We start from the raw sequence: 13,527 nt of genomic DNA, 5'->3' as shown, positions 1-13,527 counted from the left end.
ATTATACTTCAATGTTGTTTGTTATGTGACTATGATTTAATTTCATGTGTTGTGTTTTAGTAGTATTTTGAGATTATTGTTGTGGTTTTCACTTATTTATAAGTAATGCATGCATTCTCTCATGCTTTTATTGTGCTTTATTTAGTTGTTTACTTTGCAATTTTCAATTTTTACTAGATATGTCTTTTTATGTTTACTTTCTTAAAAGAAATAAGAGTTAAAATGTATTTTTTTTCTTATTATAGACAAGAAAAATTAGGGATCTAAACCTACAACACAAACGGTTAAATTTGCTTCACCTTATGAAAATGTGATGTAGAATGTGATTACATCATGGTACTAAGAGAAGAAAAAAAATCATATTTATAAAGATAATATGCTTTACTTTTATTGAATTTGTGTAAATCTTTTTTTTAATATGAATGTTATTTTTCACTAGCATGAACTTATTCTCAAGGAAGCATTTTATCTTGACTATAAATTAAATCAATTTGGATATTGGGTTCATTTTTTTTATTTACCTATTTTTTCACATTAGAATCTACCAACATTTTCACATACATGCTTCTTTGCTAAGCTAGGAAAGTGAAACACTTCTAGGCATGCATAATGTTAGGTTTTTTTTTTTTAAAACTCAAATATAACGTATGTGAAAACTATTAACTCTAAGGTGGAACTACTAATCATTATTCTTATCATTTACATGACTTTTTTAAGTAGTTATGTATTTACCACAATTTAGTAAAACATTCTTTTTTTTTTCTTTTTTGCACTATTCTTAGCACGATCAATTTTATTAAATGAATAAAATTAAGATGAATTGTATTTCCTTTAAGGATTGTCAATGTCTTCTCATAATAAATTCACCTAAGGCAAGAACTTGAGAATTTGGTATTTGACAATGATCATCTCCAAAAAAAATATTAAATATTAACATTTGCTAAAATGACTAAATGGGTGTTTATTTACAGATATGTGACTATAGATTTGGCAAATTTGAAGGAATTGCGGTGTCCTATATGCCTAGGTATGTAACTTACAACCAATTCTTGTTTTCTTAATATTTTTTTTTGCTATATAATCATTGTTGTTCCTTAAATATGTTAAACTTACTATGAGTATGAATTTGATAACTTTGTTGAGAGTTGTGTTTTAGCAAAGATATGACAACAATTGGTTTATAATGCTTTTTACTTGGTAAGAAAATGGTTAAAATTCTGGCAATGGAAAATTAATCAATTTAAAATTTTGTATTGATAAATACCTTTTAATGTGCCTTGTCCCCTTCATGATGCACTAAGATTTTAAAGTGTCAATCATATTTTAGTAAATATTTTATTAAAAAATAAATATAAGGAAGATTAGGGAGGGAGTGATCCAAATATGCCTATTATGTTGTGGTTGTAGACACTACTTTGCTTAATAACATAATCTCCACATGAGAGTAGTTTACACTTATCTCATTCTTAAAAGTCCATGACATTTGCCTTTTCTGACATGCATGGTGCATATAGTAACATGTAAAAAAAGTCCCAACATGGTGTATTTTTAAATAGTGTTGTATCCTGATTATGAATTATTTAATGACTACTATACTAGGTCCCGAGCATGAAATAAAAACATCAAAGCTATTTGGTACTTCAAATTTTGCATTGCCCATAGTTTTTGCTCACCAATTCACTTTTCTTCTTGAACACATTGTATTCTATAAGGGGTCTAAGAAGTATAAAATGTATGTGTGTGAGGGGGGGCGAGTTGGAGAGCTTGGTAGTGCATTAACTAAGATGTTATTCGAGAGAATAGTAGGAAAGAAAGAAAATTAGTTAGGTCACTTGAAGGAAGTAATAAACTTTCCTGATTAGATTTCTTAAGATTGGTAGTACTTGATGCTTAAGACAAATTTTTGAATGGTCTCAGTGTGCAATGTTGATTTGGAGGTACCATTGGAAGAAAGATGGGTGCCTTCTTTACATTCATCATAGGGTCTACTTCCTTTAGCATAAGCAATAACACCAAAATTGTCTTTTATTTTATTTTTATTAGAAATTTCAGGTTATAAAAATCATCTAATTATCTTTTAAAACATTTTTAGCTGATTTTTTTACTATAAGTAACAAAAAATATGCCTTTGGAAGGAACTATAGTTCATTTTTTTCTTCTTATAATGAATCCACTTATTAAAAAAGTGAATGTCCAATTAGATGACAATAAAGATTTTAGTACATGAACTTTTCTCATATTATTGTGTTTGAGACATAATATATTTAGATTGGATGTTTTTTCATCAATAACTATTATCTAATATTTACTCTAATAAGAAGATTTTGCATTGCAAATTGAAAATTTTAAAATATTTTTGTAAAATGGATAACATTAATTTGAATTCTCATGCAGATAATATGTATGGAAATGAGCCAAGGACTGATAGTGTTTTTGTTATTGTGTGTATGGATGAACTTTTTATAACATTATAAAGATTTGTTTCAAATGCAACATTATAAAATAATTATTTCCTTTCTAATTATCAAATCATAATAGTAAAAAATGGTTGATTCCGCAATATGTGAAGGTATTCTCCGGAAAACAAAAGCAGTTATGGAATGCATGCACCGCTTCTGTGGAAAGTGCATAGAGAAATCCATGCGTCTTAGGTTGGTCCTCAAATTGTCACATAAGTTATTATGTCATAGATTTATATTTCTAATAGTCTTGGTTTATTTTCACATTTACTAACAAATTTAAAATGGTTTTACTACAGTAACAATGAATGTCCCGTTTGTCGTGTACACTGTCCTAGCCGTCGATCACTTAGAGATGACCCAAATTTTGATAATATAATTGCTGCTATATATCCGGATATTGACAAGTATGAGGAGGAGGTAAGATGAACATATTGTATTTTGAATTTAAAAATATAATTATGTGCCTTTAAACCCCATGAATGTGATTTTTTGACTCAGGAGGAATTGGCAATGTATGAGAGTGAAAGGACTCATAACAAAGAGGTATGACTTTGCCCAAACATTTTTCAGATATGAATGCTAATTAAAAATAATTTCATTGATAGTTCTTGTTGCACTAGAATACAATTTATGACCAAAGAAAGCTAATGGCTTGATTATCAAACTACTTTTATTTTTTGCTAATTGTATACTCTTATGTTATGAACTTAGTACTCTCTTTTGAACAAGAATTTTCAGTGGTTATTCTCCTATTGAGCTACATGACTTTTCCTACATTAAGTATATCATTTTATTCTTTATATATAGTTTTTAATTTTTTTCAAAAACATTTGTTAAAATTTAGCTTGTTAATTCCAATTTACATTTGAATTGAATTTTATATCTTACCACCATATCAAACTAAAGTGATTTTTTAAAATTAGATTTTTTTTTCTAAAATTCTTTTACTTAAAATTTAAATGGCTAAATTTTAAGCTAATGGCAAAATTTTCAACTTTCTTTGTTGCTAATACAAAATCTTTCAACATATTATAATTTGAAATTGATAAATTTGGATTAACACTATCAAATTAATAGATAATTAACACAATTCATTTTCATAATTTATTTCTCCATTTATAAATTTTATTTCATTAATTTATTCCTATATTTCAATTTTAAATGTCTCATGTTTAATTTATTCTTATAAAATAAAACAAGATCTTCATCCTTAACAATGAGGATGTCTCCTAATCATGCCTTATTCCTTGCACAGGAATCTCCCACTATCGATGTGGATATAACTATTGGTGAAAGTATCCAAGACGTCAATAGAGAAATAAGTTCTTCTGCTGATAGTCACCAGAGTAACACTCGAGTGAGTGGTGATAATGGCATGAGTAGTCGTCTCTCTAGATTTATTAATCATTTACATAACTCGAATGTAAATGATGGTGAGGTAAAATAATTTTATCCTTTGCTAACATTTAGACCAACTTTAGAGATTCATCTAACATGTTGCTAAGTTTTCTTCTTCTTCTTTTAATTTTGTAATCTTTTAAATCATGATTTTTTGCTCGAACATTGGTATTATTGCAATGATACAATATGGGTGATTTGGACTAATGTTATTTCAGTTGGACATCCCCCTTGTGCTTGTCTCTTTAGATGAGCAAAAGATGCCAACTTTACAAGAGCCATACCTTCATTGTAGGCCTACTTGTTCAGTGAAAATCTTGTGCAAGGTTATTTTCTCTCCATTTTAAGACACTTCTATATATGTAGTATATTTCTTATTGATTCTAACTGATTTTTTTTTTATCTATAGTATGTTGCACTTAAAGTTGAGCTCCTACCTAATGAAGTTGAACTAAGCTTGGTAGAAGAATCTCAAACCAATGTTATGCGAGATGAACTAATTGTTGATCCAAACAAGGATAAATTGCGTGTTTTAAGGGATGAAGAAACATTGGCTGACCTATACAAGCCAAACGTCACCAACTGCGGTCATTTGGTAAACTCTTGAAGGCCAAAAACCTTTTAGTAAATATTTATAAGAAAACAAACTTCTTTAACATTAATTTTAACTTTTATAAAAGTTATTTTTAACTTGTGAGGGAAGATTATTTTATTTTATGCTTTTTATTTTATTTTCTTATATGTGCTTATTAAGTATTTTTTCAAACCAGACCGAAGTTGACTATAATGTGTATACATAATTAAATATCGAGTTTTCCCTCTTAGTACTATTGCTACAATCTTAGTATTTACTCTCTTGTCATCTCACTTTCTTCTTTTTTTGTTATTTTCAGCTCCTGGCTTATAAGATGAAGTAGCAACTTTCGGAGTTTGGAACACATTTGGGTTAAGCAAAATAATGAATAATCACTTGACCATTTTTTGTCAAGTGCATAATTATATAGAACAATGAAAAATGTATGGTAGTTTTATCATTTTTAATTATTTCCCCGTGTTAGACAATCGCATATTTGACGTAAGGAAGTTTTACAAACTATAAGTGCCCTAAAATATTCATAAATATTTCATGAAATCATATTTAGTAATCTTTTAATGTTACAATATAAGGCTTTGTTTATTTAGTTGAAGTGAAATTTAGTGATTATTTAGTTGAAGTGCAATTTAGTGATTGTCACTTAGAGGATTCATGCGAGAATGAGAGTGTTGTTGAGTTGAGATGCGTGTTATTTGGTAAATTTGCATAATAAAATAAATTAATATTTAATTAGGAAAATAATATTAGTAGTTAATACATAGTTAATTAGCTTAAAATTAACAACTCATTAAATTTATTAGTAGCTAAACTTAGCAAATGTTAAAAATTCTTCTGGTGTATGGTAGGAGAACTTTTAGTATGAAGTGGGTTCTATCTCCTATACTTGTATACAAAGACATCAAACTGTAACCTTTGATGTAGTATCTTTATAACCTTCTGAGAAGTGAGAAATACAGATTCAACTTCTAGTGCGGAGCGCAGAAGCATTCAACATGTTCTAGTGTTTTCTTTATTTTAGCAAGACATTTATATCTTCATATAAGACATTTATGAATGTAAAGTATTATATAGATATAGATATCTTAATGTGCTTGATCTTGAGGCATGCATTAATGATAAAAGATTGTAGCAAGCCAAAGTGTGTGTTTATTTGCTTTGGTTTCCCATTGAACTTGAATCTATCTATCACACAACCTTAATGTTGGTTGTGATTCAGGGACAAATCAAGCACACCATAAATAGTCGGCAATCTATGATTGTGTTGTGTCTCGATACAAAAATACTTCACATTCATTACATTAAAATTGAACCCATATAAAAACCGAGAACACTAACACTAACATCGATCCATAGAATAACATTAATGTCTTAATCTTTACTACTTTGAAATGCAAAAAACTCCTCATGACATTAATTTTCTGCTTCATGTCAGTGGTATATGTTGAGCTTTTCTCATTTCACACTTTGTCCTTTAACGGCACCTGGCTGAGTGGCTTGGCATTTCCTGCATGGAGATAGAAAAGACCTAAACACTTTGTGGCCAAACCAAGTTCTTGTCACACTACTACTCCTTTCCTTGCTTTTGTGGATTCTTGCTTTGACACGTTGCTCATCATATTTTCTAGCTTGTTGCACATTTGACATCTTGCTATTATTGGCATGATCAATAGCTAGCAATGATCTTAAGGAAATGGGGGGATCTGTGAGGACAGGTCGATTTGGTTGAAATGGTTTGATTTTTCCATTGGAAATGAGCACATCAGCAGGTGTGATCTTGAATGGGTTGGAACCAGAATTTAGGTGTTCTTGTATGGTGGAAAATTCAAAATCTAAGTCTTGCTTGCTTACCTTGTAGTAGTGTGTGGTGTGGTTAGGAATAGGAGGCTTTGAATTCTGGTCTTGAATAGAAACTAGGCCTGCAAAAGAGAGTGAGTCAGCTGAAATGCTATCTTCTGCAGCATGAGATTTTTTAGAGGAAGGTTTGTTTCCTTGACGTGTGCCCATTGATTTATGTTGGGGTCAAATTTATTATCTAGGTCGAAAAGGTATATATAGGTGAAAGAATGTTTTTATGAGAAAAAATAATCTTAAATTATATAAAAAAGTGTAGATAAATTATTAAGATTAAATTTAAATGGATGATGATTAATGGTACAAAAAGTATCTATACGAATTTCAACGAAGTTTATTTACTTGGTGCAGTTTTATTGGAAAATAATCTGTATTTGATTTTATGTGTGATTACTTATGCAAAATTTAATTATAGAGAACAATTCCTTCGGATGTTTGGTAGAAGAGTTATTTTAAGAGTCTTGAGTTGATGGGAAGAATTTATGCTTGGTATAAAATTCTTTTAAAAATATATTTATAGAAAACTAACAATCTCATGAATATTTCTAATCATATTTCTGAACAAATGTTTTATGAGAAGCAGTAGGAATTCAATATTCTTATAAAGTGAAAAGGTTTTAATCATATTTATGATAATATTTTGAAGAATCTCTTAAACATATCAAACTAGCTGTTGCCACTTTCTTAAATGAATAGTTTTCGGCTGACTTGATTTTTTTTTATCTTGTCTTTTATGTAGGTAAGAATAATATAGTTTAAGGAGAATTCTTTAGGAAGTAAAATCAAATTAATCTATTAAATTTGTTAAAAAATATAGACAATAAAAGTATGTGAATTCTTTTAACAAATGTCTTGAATTATAAAATAAGCTGCCTATTAAGAGTTTGCATTGTCTGAAGTTTATCATCATCCCTGTGGGGTTTTCATACCCATTTGGCCCATTGATACACACAAGAGGACAGTGGTGTGATACACTTAGAGCTAGCTTAACCCTTTCTTGATTTCATTTTCAAAACTCAATTAGTTTATATATGTGTTTGTTGTGACTATGTCCCTTAAATGGTTGCATGATGCATCCCAAACTATATATATTCCCTCGAGGATGGTGTGTTGCTTGATAATAATTTGCTATTCCAGTTTACTTAATCTTCCTTTTTATGAAAGGTGAACACAAGGACTTGATCTGCATTATTTGCTTGTTGGTTAGATCCATGGCCTGCATTGAAGTTATTAGTAAAATTAGGTGCTAATTAGAACAATTTTCTTGCTGTAAGTTTATACTTCCATGAAGAGCTAATAATGGCCAAAATATGTGATCTTTCGTTAACTTTGAAAAATTTTCCAATTCAATTTCGTATATGTTTATTTTCGGTCGTCACTGTATTAAAGTAATGTGCATATTTTCAAAAGGGTTGAAAAATGAAAATAGACGAAGCGGTCCAATGAGAACCAAGACACATCACTTTTGGTAAATACCGTTACTCGTGTACCAGGAAAAAACAAAATCTGTTAAGAAAAGGATCATCAAACCAAAAGTTATTAAAATATCAGAATCGTCAATTCATCATAATAATAAGATTAAAATATAATTAAGTGAAATTAATATTTTAGAAACTGAAACAAGAGGCTATTCAAGTAATGGACTATTGTTTGTTTGCACCTAAAGGTTAAATTTGTATTTAAATATTTGATTAAAAGTCATTAACTCAGTTTTTAATTAGTTCAGCCCACTAGTTCAACTTGCCGATTTAGTGGAGATTTTTTCTATTATCATGTGGAGATAATTATTTGATGCCTATGGAGAAAGAAATTATTATTGGACGGAGATAATTTACCTATGAATGTCAGCAAATTTCTTGAAAGAATTTTAAAATTCTGATGATTGATTTGGATATTCTTTTGCAATCATATGCACAGAAACAAAAAAAAAAAAAAAAGACTCTCTTAATTACTCTACTGTAGAAATAGATCAAAATAAATAAATAAACCTCACATGTTTTAAAAAAAATATGTTTCACATATTTATTTATATATATACTACTTAAAATTTGGCATAAATACTACTTAAAATTTTAAGTTTTCTTTATTAAAAAACTAATTTGACATGAAGTGAAAGTATTTAAAAATTTATTTTATATAAATATTTTTTTAAAAAAGTATACCAACAAGCTAGCTTCCTTTTTGATAGGCTAAAGGGCCTAAGCATTTATAATAATTAATGGATCAGAGTTTTTAAAATAAACTAACGAGTATATAATTTCAAAACATTTAATATTATTATATAAAATAAATTTTCTGTGTGTAAACTTTACCTTAATATTATTTTTTCTTCCAAAAGCTAAATTATATTTTCAATATTATGTATTTAAAACAATCAAGACAAAAGTAATTGATGTTCTCTGATCATGACCAAACAAAACAAGCACATAAAAGTTTGGTCAATTTGGTCTCAGTTTGATGTGTTAATAATAAAAATAATAATCAAACATCATAAATGTTTCTTATGGGGCTATTTTTGTTGAGGCCTTACGGAGCTTTATAGAGCGTTTATGGTTCCTTCAGCACTACAGAGTATCAAAGTAGAAATGATCGTTTGTAAGAAAAAAATGTAGAAATGATCGATATCATTCAAATCTTGATGTGGTTCCAGTAATTTAATGACAAGTAGATTATTTTTTTCTAACTCATGATCTGTTTTCAATTCTCTATTAAAGTAGTATCAAAACTTCAATATTCATAAATATCCAACCAACGTTAGCTAACAACTGTTAATCTCCGAAAGTTAATAGAAGAAAAAAGAACATGCTAAGCCCCTGGCTATTCCCGAGAGAGACAAAGTTTCATCTTTCTAGTTGTTTTGCATTGCATTTCACAGGAAAAAAACGCGGCAAAAATAGTGTTAAAATTATTAACCAATTTTATTTAATTTTTTTATTCCTGGAAAACAATAATGTTTGAAGCATAGTTGAACATGAATCCTAAAGAATTTAAGCCTTGTTTAATAAGGTTGTGAAAAATTAGCCTTTTCCACATGGATTCGGTTTGGTTGCTAAGAATTTTATGTAATTGCTTAAACTTTTCAAAAGAATTAGTTCCTGACATGGTACAGAGAGCATTTTTTATTTATCGAGTAGCCAAGAATTAATTATTGCTTTCCCTATTTCTTCTCAAAAAAATTGAGGACGAACTAGAGATTTTACCATAATTTTTTTTAAGCAAGAGATTTTACCATAGTTTATTTTTTACACGAGAGCTTATAGCATAGTTGAATCTTAAAATATAGTGCAGAAAAATTAACTTATTACCTAAGTGCGTAGAACAGGAAATCCGTGTACGAATAAGCAAGAGATTCTGTCATTAATTGTGTGATGCGCATGCGATGGCAATATCTATACACCAGGAACACTAGGCATATTTTCTTCATGCACTAAGTTCCTTATTTCAATACGATTATATTTATTTTTTTGTTTTATTATAATTATTGTGTAAGAAAAAAATTCTAAAATAATAATAATTATTTTTAATATAACAATGTTAATTATTTGTTTTCATTTATATTCTTTATAATATTAATATGAAACAATAAGATTTATAAATAAATTAATGATGATATAAAATTAATTTTATAAAATTATTATTTTTTTAAAATATTTTTTTGGTATGTCTAAAGCAACTTAGAATGATTATTAGTTAAGAAACATTAAGTACCAATGTCAAAAAATAATAATTCCTGGCAAATACATATAATCTATGTTGGATATCATCAGACTAAATGGCATAGTCTATTACATGCATGGCGGATCTACATGAAGTTTAATGGGGCAATTGCCCTCGTAAAATAAATTTTTTTGTTGAATATATTAAATAAATATTTTTTCTTCCATAAAAAAATAAGTCTTACGCTCTTGTAAGATAATTTTTTTAATAAGATGAATGTAAATAGTAATAAAAGATAAACGAGAGAATAAATTATTACTGATTTTATCTATTTTATTCTTTTAAGTTTTATTATTTTTAATTTTTATTATCATTTTTAATAAAACTTATATAATTTTATGTTTGAGAAAATATTAGACTATTTTTTTTCAAAAAAAAAAAAATTGGATCCACCACTTCTCATATGAATATGAACTTACATGAACTGCCTCACACAACTAATTAAATTTACATCTTACGGTCCAAATAGTCAAAAGCTTGTATACATAGAGAATGCATGGCACATTAACAAAATCAAGAATGGTATTGTGTAGTATGTACTTAAGCATAAAGATTAGAAAGATTGAAGGGGTAAATTCAACGAAACATAAACCAAACTTGTGTCATTATTAGCCTTATGAAGCATTACTTGGATTTGCATAACTTGAACAAATAGAATAAAACAAAACTTAGTAGATTAGAAAAGGTTTTTTTAGAGTAAGGTATTATTATACAATTCTAGGCCTAATTAAGCATATGATCCCTAGCCAGGACCCCGGCCAGAGCCTCTAGAGCAAACCGGTTTCATAATACAATACCCATTATTAGAGCAACCATTATTATTGTTGGTGTGTCTTCTATTATTATTATTATTATTATTATTATTATTATAACCACAACCCTGATGCTGCATCTCCATTGTTAGTAGCTTTCTCTCCAAGTCATGCCTCTCAAATCTCCTCCTTATTAGATTCTGCCTCCTAACAACAGCACTTAACTTCTCTTTATTATTATTCTCACATGATATTCTGCTGCTACTACCTATTGGCACTGGCATGGCTTCCAAACCCATCAACTTCGCCACAACCCCAGGTTTTTGCCACACCACACTCTCCCCAGCAAGTGTTGGAGGCAAAAAACACATACCCTTATGATTATTATTATTATCTAAATCATTCTCTTTCTTTCCTCCAAGACTTATCTCGCTGCAAACTGATCTCCTTCCCTCAATGTTCCCGAAAGATGACCGGTACATGGCGTCCCTTCCATCGAGCGAAAACCGTGGATACTGATTCAATGCATTCCTTGCAGATCTCAGTATGTCTGAGTTGTTCACACATGACATCCTACCCCTCATTATTCCACTATACTCACTAATATTATTAAGCTTTGCTTTTCTTGCCATTTCTTCCTCCAACTCTAGTTGTAGTATTAGATCCTCTAGGGTTGGTGAGTTTGATGAGCTTACCTTGCTTGTGAAGTCACTGTTGTTGTTGTGGCTGTTTTGTTGGTTGAGAGTGGAGGTCGAACCGTTGTTGTTGCAGAAGGTTTTGATTCCTTTCTTCATCTTTGCTCCTAAGGAGTTCTTGAGGAGAAAGAAGGGCATGTCCTTCGTCAATATTGTGTGAGTAGTTTCGATGAAAAAAATATGATGATAGAGAGAGCTATGTGCTTATGTGTATGCTTCTGCATGATTTCTGAAAATGGGGTTTTGAGATTTCCTTAATTAGTATAGAGCAGAGAGTGCAACACAAACGCATTGAAACGTGAATGGAGTGAATGGGAGCGGTGTGGTGCGGCACTGAATGGAGGCATATTTAGTCAAGTAAAATTAGATGAGACTTATTAATAGCTCTCACGTGATGGGTGAGGAAGGGTTTCACTCACAAGTTTTTCATTTCTATGCTGCAAAAGTTGTTTGGATGTTTGTGGAAGAGTACCTGAAGAGGCCTTTAAGTTAGCAATTTTTCACTTTAAATTGGTTGAGAGAAATGAAGATCATTTATTGAAGTCGCGGTGGTAGTAGAATGCATGCATGAAAAATATTTGACTGACTATCTTTCGGTCTTTGGTATATTAAGTTAGTGCATTAGGTAGTACTACAACTACTTAGTACTTGTATTTTTTGGTGAATAGAAAATTCTTGAAGGCTCAAGCCAGTCAGCAAATCATAATTTTGGCAAACACGTTTTCTTGGCAAGTCTTAATAACTCTCTAATTGCTAAAAGAAACATATGTAAGTAACAATAAAAAAAAATTGACAGAGAAATTGATTGTAAGAATTAATACTGGAATTTAAACAAAAAATTGAAGCTAGAATAAAATATTCCACACCAGTCATATATATAATCAATGAAGAAAAGAATTTAAATATGTTTCATTAAGATTTTACATGTGTTTAGAGAATTCATGATGTTAGTTAAAATGGAAATTAGAACTTCTTTTTTCACGTGAATTTATTGATATGTTATACGAAGAATTATAATGTAATGAATTCTTTAAATTAAACATACGTAGTAAAGTTAACAAGGTCAGACTAAAATTATTATATGCACTAAGTTTCTAGAGCGATCCTGAGGATAAGTTGAGGTTGTTCCGAATAAGTACCTCAAAAATCGCATCAATGTTCTTTAAGTCTTTTACAAATAAAGGGTTATAAGAACTGGCTCGGGCCTGTTTAATTGATCGACATATAAGCCTGTAACCAATTTGGTTCATTTACAGATTAGATGTGTAGTTGACCTGGAGCCAACATCATCAAATCGGTGTTGCACACCAACCAGGATGGGTATCCCAGAAACACCAACTCTTAAGAAAGGATGACTTATTTTTAAGCATTTACGTCATTAGCTAGGCATTTGGCTTGAGGGGTTGTGCTCCATCCAGGTTGAATATCCCAGGACCGATCTTAGTGGAAAGGACGACTATCTCTTGTGTGTCCATGCCACAAGGTCACATGTCTAAAGAGCCAAACATCATCTAAGTTAGGATTCCAAGATGGCTGATTAGTCACCACATTTTTGGTGGCGACAAGATCAGAGGATCATCACAGTTTGACATGTCAGGAGCAATAGCATGCCCCATACTATGTAGGAAAGGAACAAACACCACATTGGAGTGACAAAAAGGGAATAGTGAGACCATGACTCGTGGATAATAATGTTGGAGGGTGTCATGTATAAATAGACGTCAGGTTCATGATTAGGTAAAACTAAGAAAAAACCTTAATGTAACTGAGTCAGAGACTTTTGTCCTCTCTCCTTAATGTTCTCCTATGTGAACAAGTGTTAAACTAGAACAACTCACTCCAAGCATACCAAAGTGGTGCATTTGATCGAAATCATATATGTTTGTTGATGCCTGATGTAGTATCAAAAGGCAATCATATATAGTGGAAAATGCATATAACTATTTATGTATATAAAGTTCTATTTTTTCTCCACTTAATTTATTATCAAGACGGTTAGTTTGGCAAAAGAAATTTAGTCTCACAGAACATGATGGATTAATGTCTGAACCATTGTT

The 13,527-nt window shown here is 30.0% G+C and overlaps 1 long non-coding RNA gene across 1 annotated transcript; it reads left to right on the top strand.

Annotated features, from left to right (window-relative positions):
* Nucleotides 1-459: 459 nt before the first annotated feature.
* On the top strand, nt 460-2,880 carry LOC121173312 (uncharacterized). The gene is made up of 3 exons (XR_005887883.1): nt 460-1,027; nt 2,570-2,651; nt 2,759-2,880. It is a non-coding gene; the product is annotated as an uncharacterized lncRNA (long non-coding RNA).
* Nucleotides 2,881-13,527: the final 10,647 nt, after the last annotated feature.

The sequence above is a fragment of the Glycine max genome, chromosome 13 (genome assembly GCF_000004515.6).
Source record: "Glycine max cultivar Williams 82 chromosome 13, Glycine_max_v4.0, whole genome shotgun sequence".
In the NCBI taxonomy this organism is placed as follows: Eukaryota; Viridiplantae; Streptophyta; class Magnoliopsida; order Fabales; family Fabaceae; genus Glycine; species Glycine max.
This window is presented reverse-complemented; position numbering and strand designations above follow the sequence as displayed.